This window comes from Leptopilina boulardi, unplaced genomic scaffold, assembly GCF_019393585.1.
Source record: "Leptopilina boulardi isolate dan_hultmark-lab unplaced genomic scaffold, ZJU_Lbou_2.1 LbouV2_165, whole genome shotgun sequence".
Taxonomy (NCBI): domain Eukaryota; kingdom Metazoa; phylum Arthropoda; class Insecta; order Hymenoptera; family Figitidae; genus Leptopilina; species Leptopilina boulardi.
In genome coordinates, this window is record NW_026137713.1 from 3,431,468 (window position 1) to 3,446,429 (window position 14,962).

The following is a 14,962-nucleotide window of genomic DNA, read 5'->3' on the forward strand; positions in this document are numbered from 1 at the left end:
CAGTGCGTCTACAAATTCTTTAAATTTTCCATTTTTTTTTCAAAAATTCGGACTATAATGGGATGACGACGAGGAAATATTATCTATACCAATATATCTCTTATGCACTTAGAATGAAATTTTTGCAGCGGCACGTCATTTATTTAGACACACACACAAACAATATATATATATAAGGAAATATTTCTTATCAATTTTTTTTTTCGAAACAAACTTAAATCTTTAATATATATATATATGTGTACTGATATACCAGAGTTTTCCTCGAGGAAATATTTTATAAGATCTTAAAACGAAAATGTATAGAAAAATGATGAGAGTTTAAATTTTCCTTTTAAGTATGTCCTAAGCAAATAGGAATTTTTGTTTAATTGCGCATATATATGAGGAAACTATTATTTTCCCTTTAATTCAAAAAAATATTAAGTGGATATAGAAAACAATGTCATTTAACTGAATTTGAGCGAATTCTAACACATTTTTCGGATTTGAATATCGAAGAATTTATTTCTATAAAAATATCAAGAAAGAAAGAAAGGAGAGAAAGTATGAGAAAGAAAAAAGGGAGTAGAGTCAAGATGAAAAAAAAAAACAAGCTCAAATACCAATAAATATGCATAGCTACTTATTTGGTTATATTTCCAGAGAGACCACGACTAGTGCATTAAAGTTAGATCCGTGGTACCCACCTGAACTGGGGTCTTTATCGAGCCTCGAATTGTTTGCGGAATGAAAATATTGTCCTTGTAAACAAAGTGGTCGTATTGTGCTATCCCGGTTATAACAAATCGTCCATCTCGGCATAACAAGTGTTTTTTGACCTTTATCGAAATTATATACTTCACAACCGTGTGGTAAATATTACTTATATAAATTTTCTTTTTTAATCAGCAAATAAAAAATTATACCAATATTTCCTAAAATCTCAATAAGTCAATCTCATACAAACATCATAAATAGATATATCCATATTTAAAGCGCAATTTCATTAAAATTTTGGATCCAATTTTTATTTTATACAAGATTATAGGTTTATTATAAGTTATGGCGAGGAATTAATTTTTTCAAACTTTTTTTAAACTTTGAAAGCATAAAAGTGTTTTGTCATTTTTATAAGGGAGACAATAGGGCGCGGCACGGGTACGATGAGGTATACTAAAAAATATATCTACACTCGGCATTGTAAATGAGAGAAGTATGAGATCCTTCAGTTTAGAAGAGTAGACTACCTGGTACTACATACGTGGGTGGTCCCATCTTTTCTTGTATATATTATTAACACCAATGATAACCAGACACACATGAAAAAATGACTCTCACTCCTATATATATAAACCCTTTATATCAGACTCTATCATCACACTGGAAAAAAAAATTTATTTGATTCAACTATACTCGATTACTTGACTATTATTAAATAAATATTTATTTCTATATCAAATAATTATTAGAGTCAATTAAATGGTATATTTGCTTCAAATGTAGAAATTATTGGTTCAAATACAATTTATTTAATTCAAATAAAAATTATTTGATTCAAGTAAATGTTTATTCGGTTCAAGTAAATATTTATTTGATAATAGTCGCAAGTAATGAAGCATTTCAATAAAATAAATTTTTTTTTCAGTACATAATCAGAGGATCCACTAAAAACAATAAAAAATTTTCCCTAATTATTTTCTGATATGCGCGTTAAAATATATCAGTGTTTTTAAGGTTTCTAATTATTAATTTATTTTTTAGTATTTTTATAGTAAAATTTCCTTGGAACAAGAAAATATTGAATCAAATTAAGTATTTTCTTGCTTCAATACTATTTTTTCCAATGGCAAATAATTATAATTTATTATTGATAAGCCAAAAGTTCTGAATGTTCAAATGAACAAAATATTTTTTTTTTCAATCTATAAATTATTAAAAATTATAATGGCAATGTAAAATAAAACAATAAATTTTAAACAACTATTAAATTAAATAACTTCTTTTTAGATATTTAAAACAATATTTTACAATAAAATGCATATATTTAAAAAAGTTGTAAAAAAAAATTATTTCGTTTGAACTTCAAAACTTTTGACTCATATATTTATATTGTAATTAGATTATAAACTCACCGATCGGTGCGAATATCCCATAATTGCGTCCCATTCTTCTCAAAGCACTTCTGTACTGTCCATAAACTGAAAAAATAAAAAAAAAATGGTTAAAAATTACAACTAATTATATTTTTTAAGCATAAAAACTTAATGTATAATTAAAATTAAAATCAATGTTCAAGATTCGAAATATTTTAAAAATTCTAATATTTTCAAAAACTTATTGCAAAAAAAAAAAAACATATTTTTACTTATTTTGGAAAAATCAACACAAAAAACAATATACAATGCAAATTAACATAATAATAAGAAAAAGGTAATATTGGTATTTTTTGTAAACCCCCTCCAAAAAAAAAAGAAAGAAAAATATTCAATTTTCATGAAATTTTTGTGATACGTGATATTCTTGAACTTTTCCCTCGGGTCCTTTATTGTCAATCATTGTTTTTGAACGTGACCAAAGGACCGGCACACCTGATTTTACGAGAAGACGCGCGGCTTTCTTTAAGAAAAAAAAAAAAAAAAAAAAAAGAAAAAAATTGACTTTTGCTCGGGATTTCGTTTGTTATTCGTGCGCGCGTTAAAACAACAAATCTCAAGGAGTTACAAAAGGCAAACCTTTTCTTATAATCGTATATATGACAGGTATTTTTAGCTCACACAACTCGCACTATATATATTTCAGGAATCCCTATATATATATATATATACGATCCTTGGAAATATTTTTCTAGGATCAAAAAATTATAACTATTCTTCGAAATTTTTATACACGGAGCTTTAAAAAAATTGCATTTTACATTACCACAATTAAAAATATCAAAAAAAATTGGAAAAGAAAAGATCTTATTTGAAAAAAATATAGAATTATTAAAGAGATATAAGCAAAAAATTATAGATTATGTTTATGATAGTTTTACCTTGATTAAAATTTTCTTTTTAATTATAAAATTAGTTTGTTTTTTTATGTAATGAAGAGACTAAAAGATCACAATGTTATATGTAAATTGAGAGCTAATCCTCTTTTGTATATATATATTTTCACTCTAAACTATATCATAAACATAACCTATATTAATTTTTTGCTCCTTAGGTCCCTTTCTTTAGTGCGCGTCACATATATACATTTTCTCAAAAGAATTTTGGAATTCCCTATATATAATATTTTCAAACGTGACCTATTCTCACAGCTTATGTTTAATATCTTATAACAACAAACAAACAATACCAAATTGCTAAATCACTACAAATCCGATGAAAAATAAAAAAAAATTTCTCTGCAAATTTATTTACCCAAAATTTACTCTCTATAAATTAATAAAAAATTTGTTCACTAATTTTAAATTAATGAAAATTTCTATTTATATATCTTTATAAAAAAATTTGAATAAATAAATTTCCCTCAAATAAATATTTATAATCTGTCAATTGAAAAGTGGGTAAAATTGTATACATACGGTTTTGTGAAACATCAACAAATATTATTACAACAAAATGAATTCTAAGAAATCGTTAGCAAAAACTGAAAAAAAAAAATGCAAGCGGTTTTTCCATTGCGTAAACGCCCATTGCACAATATTTCTATTACTTTCATAATTTTCACCCTTTCCCTTAATTTCTTGGGTTATATCTATATAGTATTGGATTTTCAAAAATGTGCACAGATTATAAAGGATTTGTATAAAGGAATCTATACGTGTCTCTCGGCTTAGGATAATCCCCCCCAATACAATAAAAGCGCCCAAAAAGATAGCATCATAGTATAAACAAGAAAGATGTCGCGATGAAATTCTTATATGCATTTTGCCACACTTCTTTTTCACTATGAAAATTATATACTACCTACTGAAAATCTTTATCTTAATTGCTTTCGTCCTTCTAAAAAAAAAAAAGAAAAAAAAAACAGCAAAAAAAATAAACTTACTCAAAACTTCCATAAGATTTTTTTTTTTTCAAAAAGAAAAACGTGATTTCAATTTTGGGATTCTTATAAGAAGATTTAGGATACTTAAGAACTTTGAATTTAGTCTATGGTGGTGGAAAAAAAAAAAATCATGATTCGGGTGTGCCCTATCAGTTGCACCAAGAAACAGGCGTGAAATCACATTGAGTGCGTGCTTTCACAGAGTTTTCCCAGATTTGCAACCCCAAATTATTGACCCCTCACCTTTTCTACCCTCTCACATACAGCCAATGGATCTAATAAAAATAATAGACTATCCCCTTTTCACACTGCTATGTGAATTTCTTTTTTTTTTTTTTGCTCTAATCGAAGCTGCATACTCTATATATATAGAAATTAGAAAGATCCTCCCACGCGTCAACTCGTAAATTTTCTTTTTATCACATTGAGAATACATAAATTATAATATTTAAAATAAATTATTAAAAAATTAATGAAAAAAAAAATTTATTTGATTCAAATACTTGATTACTTGACTAAATATTTACTTGAACCAAATAATTTTTATTTGAATTATAAAAAAATACTTTCAGCAGTCAGCGCTGTACTAACATATTAAATTTTGAACCGCGATCGGTAATATATATTTATTTAACTTTAGCCTATTGGCCCAGAAGTGTACTTGGTTTACAATGTTCCAACGTTACACAAATTCATATACCTATATATATGTTTCTACATTTTTTCATTTCTTTCTAATTTTTCCTTTTCCTTCCACAATTTTTTTAACTATTCCAACCTTTATATTTCCATAACTACAAAATATGTTAAGCTAATCAATCTTTTTTCTTCGTCATCATCCAATTCAACAAACCAATCTTTTGCAACTTCACAATCTTTATAGTGTTCTAGATAATCCCAATCTTCATAACAAAATATACATTTTCTTTTTTCTTCGTCCAACCAATATTTTCTATAATTTTCAAAATTTCCACATCTTAATTTTGCAATTAAACTGAATTTATTTCCTACATTATTATCTGTTAAATACTTTGGCCTTTCATTGTTTTCTTTGATAACCTTATGCCTATATATATGTTTATACTTTGACGCATCAATTCTACTTTCTTCTATCTGTCTTTGTACATTACTTTCTGTTAATCTAATATCCTATCGCTAATATCACTTATATCACAGTTTCGATTCATTAATCTCTCTATCTCCTCTATTCGTAAACCATTCCTATTGTAATATACTTTTCTACTCTTTTCCATATAAAGTATTCCAACCTTCTTCTTTTAAGGGGACTTTCTGGTTTAGAATTCCAAAAATATAAATTTTCTAAAAACTTAGGTAACTGCAGAATGAAAGATTTCGAGAAAAAAGCGAAAAACTGTTTAAACTTCATTGATATGTACCGCAAAGGCTAATTAAAATTTTTAAATGCCGTTTTGTTCCTTCGATTCGTCTAAATTTATTCTTTTTAATTATGTAAAAATAAATGTTGTATTTGTTTAAACATTCAATAAATTATTAAAAATGTAGTTATCGGTATGCTGATTCGAGAGTCGTCGCACGAGAAACTTAGGTAACTGGTAGTTACTTGGTCCCTCGTGCTACGAGCACCCGTATTAGGCATTTCGTCGCACAGAAAACTTAGGTAACTACAGAGATTATATAAGAATTTTCATCTTTCTTGGCAAAAAATAGTAAAAATATATTAAATAATAAACTATAATTATTTAATAAGCTGCCAAAGTTGTCACTATATAATTATTGTTTTTTACAAATATTTAATTTTATGGTTAAATTTATTTTAATTATACAATATTAAAGTCAAATATTGTATTAACTCAGAATATATTAAATAATAATATAAAATAAAATACATAAATAAAATTAAAAAAATAAATTAAAAAATAGTAAAAATATATTAAATAATTATAGGAAATAAAATAAAAATAATATAAAAATAAATAAAAAAAAATAATAAATAATAAAGTGTAATTATTGTTTTTACAAATATTAAACTATATGATTGAATTTATTTTAATTATACAATATTAAAGTCAAATTATTGTAGGTAATGTAGTTCGCTGCTTTATTAACGTTTATTTAAATAATTAAAAACGATTTTAATTTTTTAAATAATTTAACTAAATTAATCATATATGTTTTGAGAAACTAAGGCACTGTGCAGTTACTTAAGTTCTTAAAATAACGACCTACAAAATACGTCACAACACCCAAAGACACCCCAGTTTTTATAGCAGTTACCTAAGTTTCTCAAATTATCACTCATCAATTTTTGCAGTTACCGGTATTTTTAATTATTTATGCAAAAATTATTATTAATAATATTAAAAATTTTTTAAAATAATTTGCATTAACAGGTGTATCTTTTTTCCACGATTCCAACGATATAAAAACTCATTTTTCGATTTTTTTGCAGTTACCTATAAGTTTTTAGAAAACACGGCAGTACTGTCCCAAAACGTTTTTTAAAAAATATGTAAAAAAAAAACAAAAGTTATAATCAAAAATTGTTTGATAGTCCTGGCTCAATGTATATTATGTTATGAAAAGTTTAAACGCGTTTTTCTCGAAAACATATATTTTTCAAACTGGTGCACGGCTTTTCTCGAAATCTATACTGAACCAATTTTAAAAAACTAAAAACCATTCGATTCCTTAGTTATAAAAAACTAGAGAATAAACCTTTGAAACTTCATTTTTTTACCCCGTTTTTTTATAAGGGGGTAAATTGCCCAAAAATACGGTGTTTTTTTCGAATTTTTAAGAAAAATGTTCATAAATAAATAAAAAAAAAAACCTTCTAAAAAATTGTTTTTTTAGTTTTATTGTTTAGAATAAACCCTTATGAAGAGATTCGCGTTTGAAATTATATATATTACAGGTTGTCCGCAATCACCTGTACCAAAAAAAGGCATCTTTTAGGAAGACGCCACCTACAGCTAAGAAATTGAACTAAATACACTCAAAAAATTATTTTTTTCTTAATTTTCTTTATGTAATTTGCAATAATGTCCAAAAAAAATTTTTGCAATTTATTTAATACTTTTCTTACAACAAAAGTTTTAAAACGTGTATACTTTTTTTGTCAATTCTAAACCATAAAGTCCCCTTAATTACTGCCAACATTTCTTTACTAAACTAAAAAAAAAAACTAAAAAAAAAATTCATTTCCAAATTTGATAAAAATGGCATAGAGATTAAACCTATAAAGTAATCGAATAAGAAAAAAAATCTTGAAAATATGACTTAATTATTGAGTTCTAGCTGATCGATCATCATTTTTAGTATATACAATAAATAAGTTTTAAAGTATTTGGTGCGCATTGGTTTCCTATAATATATATTGCAGAGTTGGCATTTATATCAACGCCAATTTTTCTGACTGACTCCTTAGACCTCAATTGTCACGTTAAAAAATACAACTAAATTTTTTGTAATAAAATTTTTGCCAATAAATTAAAATATTTACCCTTAATAACGAATTTTCAGCTTCAAGGATAGATATTTCTTTCAAACTAAATAGCCCTCGGAGATCCCTACTTTCAAGTTAAATTTTCATTCAGAAAATGTGAAAAATAACCGTAAAAATAGACCGAGTTCTAAAAAGTCTGAATATGAAGAATTGTGTCCTTCAAGATATCCTTTTTTATACTTTTGTCCTTATCTTTCACGTACGTGTGACATCACAAGCCATCGAGGATAGAATCTGCAAAAAGAATAAATAAATTTTAATAAAAAAAATATATATATACATAACAATATTCACTCTTTCTCAATATATATATAGAAAATAAACTAACAATCAAAAATTGCAAATATAATATGTTTTCACTCTGCTTCGCACACGTTTACGCGCTCTCACTTGATCAAATTACCAACAGTTATTTAATTCGTGCAAACAAATTTAAACAGAGAATACAATTATTGTCACAATCAACTTATCAAGATACACGATATATATATATTACTTTTCGCGATATGAAACCGTAGTGTTGTTCGTGACATAAAAATAATAATGTTATTTAAAAAACTGTCTTGTAAATAAAATATTTACAAGAAAAATAATCAATGACTCTTGTTTTAAAGATATTTCATATAAAAATTTCAAATATAGAATCAATTTTAAAGAAAGGAAAAAATTTGTTTATAAAGGTAATAAGCGAATTATGAAAATAATAATTTTAATACAGATGTAAAAATAAATTGACTCAACTTGCGCGGTAAGATGTATTTAGTTAATAACGATTTATTTGTTCGTGAATAAGTCAAGTGTTCCAACAAACTTTATTTATCCCAAATAAAAAGTTATTTGCTTCGAATCAACACATATATCTTCTTATATACCTCTGATGTATATATATATATATATATATATACATAAAAAGTTCTTCAAAAGTAAATCTATTATTGCATTTATTTAATATGGATGATGAATAAATATTTTCCAAGATACTTTCAATTATACACGCGCATATGTTTCCATTATTTAATAATTGATTATAAATTCGCAAAGCAAAAATATTTTCATTTCCCACAAATTCATTTTTTTGTTTTTTTTTTTTTTTTTTGTAAAAGTGAAAAAGAACATTTTTTTTTAAAGAAATAAATCGATAAAAAAGTATAATTAATTTTCATTAAAAGAAATTATCCTAAAGAGTGATTAAATATTTTATGAATGAAACATGAGAAATAAACAAAAATTCGGCACGAGCCACCGTCATCTTTTGTGATCTTTAACGATGCGATTTTATATAATGACTGTCCGGGAGTCATAAATTATTGTATCTCAAAATTCTTTTCAAAAAAATTTCATCTATTACAAATCTTTTGGTCCTTATTTTTTTTTTATGACTCAGTTTAAATAACTAGATATAAATATTAGTCACGCAATAATTATATATCTGTTTAGAAAATGATACAAATTATAAAAAAATAATAGTATTCTAAGATGACGTGTTATTTAATCTGATAGGAAAAATATTCTATTATAGAAAAGGATCCTTTATTGTCAACAAATTATCAATTTGTTTGGTGTCAAAGGAAAGAAAGAATAAATGAACAAAAGATTGAGTCAATCTTTGGGGAAACTTTCTCTCTTTGACTCAATGATAATAATATGAAAAGCGCGTATCTTAAAAATGTGTTTTTCTCATATTAAGATAAAAAAAAATTCCACTCGACAAAATAATAGACATTTAATTTTTACACAGAATCAGAAGTGAAATGAAATTCTTTTTGTCTATTAAAATTAATAATCACTTTTTTTTATGTTGCATAATCACGTTTACTTTCTATTATACTGAAAATAGAAAATTTCAGTTAAATATTTGTTTCAATTTTTTTTTTTTTGTATTTTTTGAATAAATGAGAAAATTTTTAACTTGATATTTGGTATTTGGAGTTTCATACTCAACAAAAGCTGCGTTCCACAGTTATGTTAAACTACGTGCGGATCGATTGTGCAAACAAACGAACCATCCCCTCGTTTTGAGTCTCTCATCCTCACTCTCTCTCTCTCTCTCTCTCTCACTCACTCTCGTCACAATTCCTTCTTTTATATTTCAGTATCGCTAAAGCGATGAAAAAAAAAAAATTTCAACCATAGTGAAAAATTGAAACAAACGTAGATTTCAATTTTTTAAAATTACAATTAAAAAAAACATGAATATTAAATATTTTGATTGAAAATACAAAAAAAAAAATAATAAAAAATTTCTATTATTTATAAATTTATTTGTTTATTTATTGAAAAAAGTGATTTTTTCAAATATTTATAATTTAATGAACAAATTTTAACAAATTTATTTTTATAAAAAAAAAATAAAAAAGAAATAAAAAAAAATTATATCATAAGAGTGAGCAGGTGGTGAATGATACGTCGGATTAAATTAGCAACGATTTCTTGACGAACCCCCTATGTACTATATATATCTTTCATACGTTAACTCGAGATCGTGTTAAGTCGATTTTAATAATTCTAACTCTATTCAATGACTAGCAGTTCACAAACGTTTTTTTTATATAATTATCCATATCACGGACTTTCTACACATATAAAAAAAAAAGAGATGGAAAATAGTTTAAATGTGAATAGTGAATCGTCATATTAAATATAAATTGATTCCTTCAACAATGAATGCGAGAAAAAAATTATTTAATCACATATAATTGTAAAATTGCTATACAAATAAAAATAAATATTTAATATATTTTGCCAAATTTTTATTTAATCAAATTAATAGTTTACCATTTTTTATTAAGTTAATTTTAATTTATCAGAATTAATATTTTTCTACTTTATGAAATTTTTATTATTTTTAATTTAATCGAATATATTTAACCAAAATTATTAAATTTATTTAACCGATTTTTTTTTGCTAAATTTTTATTTATAACTAAAATTTTTATTCAAACGAACTAAAATTTAATCGAAATTATATATTATTTAACAAAATATTAAATTTATATTTAATCGATTTAATATTTTGCCAAATTTTTATTTAACAGAATTTTTAATTAAAAGAATTGCAAATTAATTAAATTTTTGTTTCACACAATTTTCATTTAAAAAAAAAATATTTATATAAACGGTAAGAAAAAGAAAATTTATTAAATATGAAATTTCAGTTAAATAAAAATTAATGTTTTTAATTAAATTTTAATTAAATTTAATAAAAATTAGTAAAAAATTAATATTCGCCGAGAACAAAAAATATTTAGCTTTGACAAATAATAATAACTATTTTTGGGGATAAAAATTCCCTTGCAGGAAAAATTCTTCTAAATAAAAATTCGATTAAGAAATTTTTCCTTAAATAGAAAAAAAAAAATGAAAAAAAATTTGCTAATTAATTTTTGATTAAATAAAATAAATAAAAGTTCACCGCTATTTTAATTATAATATCAATATAAATAATAAAAACTTCAACAATTGAATATAATTTCGAACTAATATATTATATATATATATATATATATTTTGGTAAATATATATTCATGCGTCTCCAAAATTTATATATATATTTATTTTCTTTTTTCCGTTTATCGCGCATACAAAGAAATAATGGAATGGATAAATATAAACTTTATTATATTACGAGAAACTGATGTTAAGAGAGTTGTGAAAAATTATTATAACGATAAAACATTTTGGAAGATCTCTTTGTGTTTTTAAGAAAAAAAAAAAAATAAAGTAATGACAGACCGCAGTTGTAAAATGATAATCTATTTATAGTGGCGGTATTCTTTTTTGATCGTCTTTTTTCTAAGTAACAATTTTCGACTACTTTGAAAATATTAGAAAGATTCTATCTTATATATATATACGCACCGCACTAACAGTTATAAAGTATAAACTCACAGCAGACCTAACACTAAGGTGTCATAAATGCAGATAAGAGAGAATAATGGGCTTTCCGGTTTTTACGCGCGCGGTGGAAAGCATAATTTACTTTACGACATATGTAAAACTTGCGAAAAAGGTATATCAAAAATAAAAAATTCGTCTCTTTTAAACGCACTCTAAATAAATTATATCTCAAAAAAAAAAAGAAAAAAACAATTGCTCAATTGTTATTGAACAGAAAAATTTTTTTTTCGTTTAAAAAATAAAAAAATTAAAAACAATTTTTTTTTAAATTATTGAAAATTTTTTCCTAATGCTGCGAATGATTGGTAAAAAATCGGAAATTAATTTTAAATCAGTATTTAGCTTTTATAAAAAGTGTGTTTTGAAAACTACCCGCACACTTTTAATATAATATATTTTGGGAGTTTTCAGAAAAAAAAAAAAAAAAAAAAAAATGTATTCCAACATGGGTCGATTGTAATAACTCTCGAGTTCAGTGGTTCTCCCTGAAGTATGTATTTCTATATATCACGTGGGGGTCTATATAAAAACACTTTATTCGTGTAGTAAAAAAAAAAAGAAAGAAATAAAAAAAACTCAATTTCAACCAAAAGGTCACTTTTTTTTTCATAATAATGTTTCGAGAAACACCAAAGGGACGTCTGAGATTTAACTTTCCTATACTCAGGATATAAAAATCCCAAACGAAATCAAATTTTTATAAATTAAGTTTCTGACCTTTTCCCTTATGCATTTTATAAAAGAGAAAAGAATCAAAAATAGAAATTAAATTAATATTAAAATAAAGAAAATGTTTTTAAATAGAATTTTTTTTATTTATAACTTTTAATTCGAAAATAAAAATAAAAAATAATTATGAATTATTTTGCAATTATTATTAGAATAATTAATTTAAAAATTAATTTTTAATTTTTATAATATTTCAATTGTTAAAATATATTTTCTTATAATCCGTGTTATTATCACTATCAACAGAAATTATTTTTTGTGTTTCAGGGGATCTTTGCGAGAGTGGAGACACTGACTATAATATATATATATATATAACCGAAGATACATATACGCAAGAAAAACACTATTCTCTTTCAGTTAATCATAACAAGAAGTACATCCAACCTTTACCAAATGTTTAGAAGAGAAATGAGACTATATAAGACAATATTTCTCTACTTGATATAATTTTCGACTATAAATAAAATGTATCAAAAGAAATATTTATCATAATAATGATAAAAATTATCAATTTCGATTTTTGAAAAAATTGTATTTGAATTATGTAAAAAAAAAATAACTATTTTTAATAATAAATATTAATTTTAAATTAATATTTCCAATTGTAAAATAATTCTAAATAAAATTTATTTTATATATATATATTTTATTAAATTTTAACTCACCCAGTTATTTATTTATTGAAACACCATTAATTAAAATTTGCTGCATTGAATAATATCCCACGACTATAAAACCTACAAAAAAAAAATAAAAATTCATAAAAATATTCTTAAAAGAATGCTTAATTTTATATCAACTATTAATAAAAAATTTTAATTAAAAAATTAATTTTCTATAATTTATTTATTATTTAAGTAAATAAATAATTTTTATGTAAATAAAATTTTAGTGTAAAAAATTTTTTATAAATTTTTTTTTCAACAATTTAATTCAACGAAATAAAATTACTTGCATTATTTGTAATTTTTTTTTTTTTTTTTTTTTTATCTCTTAATACAAGGCAAAAGTTTCCTCATTTTTCAAGTTATAAAAAATTGTTCTAAAGATATACTGCAATGTGTTTCTCTTTGCACAGTAATGGGGATTTATACAATTAACCTACTTAAGTTCAAAATAAGATAAAAATAAAAAAATAAATAAGTTGACGTTTTTTTTTTAAATTTTCGAATTGACAAAAAAAAAATTAAATATACATTTTTTGCTATTATTCAAATAATATAAAAATATTTTTTAAAAAAAGGAGAAAAATGAGTTAAAAAATATTCTTAATATATATATATATAGGAAAGAATAATTTGGTTTATTACGTTCAATTAAGAAATTAAGTTTCTAGAGGCAAGAGGAAATATAACCAGCCATTGCTTCGCATGATGAGGCTAATGGAAGGTTTGAAACCTGAGAAGCTATATTAAGAGGAGGAAAGAGGCCGAGGGAGAGGCCCTGACAACCTCTAAGTGACCCAAAGCTCTTTTTCTCTCTCTGTATATTATATCGACAACCAGACCCCTATTTTATTCCTTCACATCCCTTTATATATATATATATGTGAAATTTAATATAACCGATCACATACGCACTTAAAACGGGCATTTACCTTTTTTCTCCCTCAAAATAATCCCTTAAATTCCAAAATGCCCTCTTGCTAAAATATATTTTAATCGGACCACTAATATAATTATTATTAATAAAAAAAAAAAAATTAACACAAATTATTTTGAGGTTATGATTATAAAACTAAATAAAAAAATTTACAAGTTGCAAAAATAAACCCTTGTAAAATGTAAAGTAAAAAAATTTTTTTTTTTTAAATCAATATTAATAAATATTAATTGTATTTTTTTTTTACTAACAATGGCTATATCACTATATTTGATAGAAATTATATATATATAATCAGCGATTGTAAACCTAATTGAAATCACTGAGACAATTGCAAGTGAGGGAAAAAAAAATTTTTTTTTGCAACATAACCTCAAAATTTGGAATCGATATTTAAAAAAAAAAACATTTGTTCCAAAAGTAATTCAGAGAAAAATATTATTTACTCCTGCAATTTAAAAATGAGAATAAAAAAAACGGATGGTCCGTCCTCATCGGTCACCACCTGGCAATATCCTAATCAAACATAGGTATACAAAAATTGTACGCAAACAAATATTATATTCACCCGTCAAAAGAAGCTAAAAATAACTTCATGGAATTATGAACAATTTGAATGTGCTTTTAAAAAAAAATTCAAAAACATAATTAATATCTCAAAAATATACACAAATTGTCTCATCGACATATGATTATTAACCTTGATTTTCCCCCCAAAAAAAATTTTCTGACAAAGTACAACGGATTGCCTACTTTAAGGAGGCAGTAACAAGTACATACAATAATCAGAATTTTACCTTAATTTATAATATTTATACCAATATACAAATATTTTACATTAAAAAAAAAAACAAACAAAAATATTCAATAAAATAACAATTCGTTAACAAGATAATAAATTATTCACTGATTGCAAAAATGTAAATGCGATTTTCAATCAATGTATTGCAAGGACAATATCTTACCATATATAACTAAATACATCAATATTTGTATTTAGATTATAGTATTCATCACAATTGTTCATCATTGAGACAATTTTTACAATGAAAATTAACTAAAATAAAGTCATAAATACTCACGTGGAAAGAAAACTTTGAATGGAACAAAAAGACGCCGCCTGCCTGCGCCGCCGCCATCTTGGATAATGTACAATCGATAGTCGCAGCGTTCGAGACATGTTTCGAGATACCAACTTCAGAGCACTCGTGACGTTAACCTAAA

At 24.2% G+C, this 14,962-nt stretch overlaps 1 long non-coding RNA gene across 1 annotated transcript in view; it reads right to left on the reverse strand.

Moving 5' to 3' along the window:
• LOC127277293 (uncharacterized) overlaps positions 1-14,962 on the reverse strand; it is a 58,689-nt gene that overhangs the window by 15,520 nt on the left and 28,207 nt on the right. The window contains exons 2-5 of the long non-coding RNA XR_007842351.1: positions 14,821-14,957; positions 12,802-12,873; positions 7,505-7,741; positions 2,115-2,180 (exon numbers count right to left, since the gene is read on the reverse strand). This is a non-coding gene — a long non-coding RNA (uncharacterized LOC127277293). The remainder of the gene's footprint in view (positions 1-2,114; positions 2,181-7,504; positions 7,742-12,801; positions 12,874-14,820; positions 14,958-14,962) is intronic.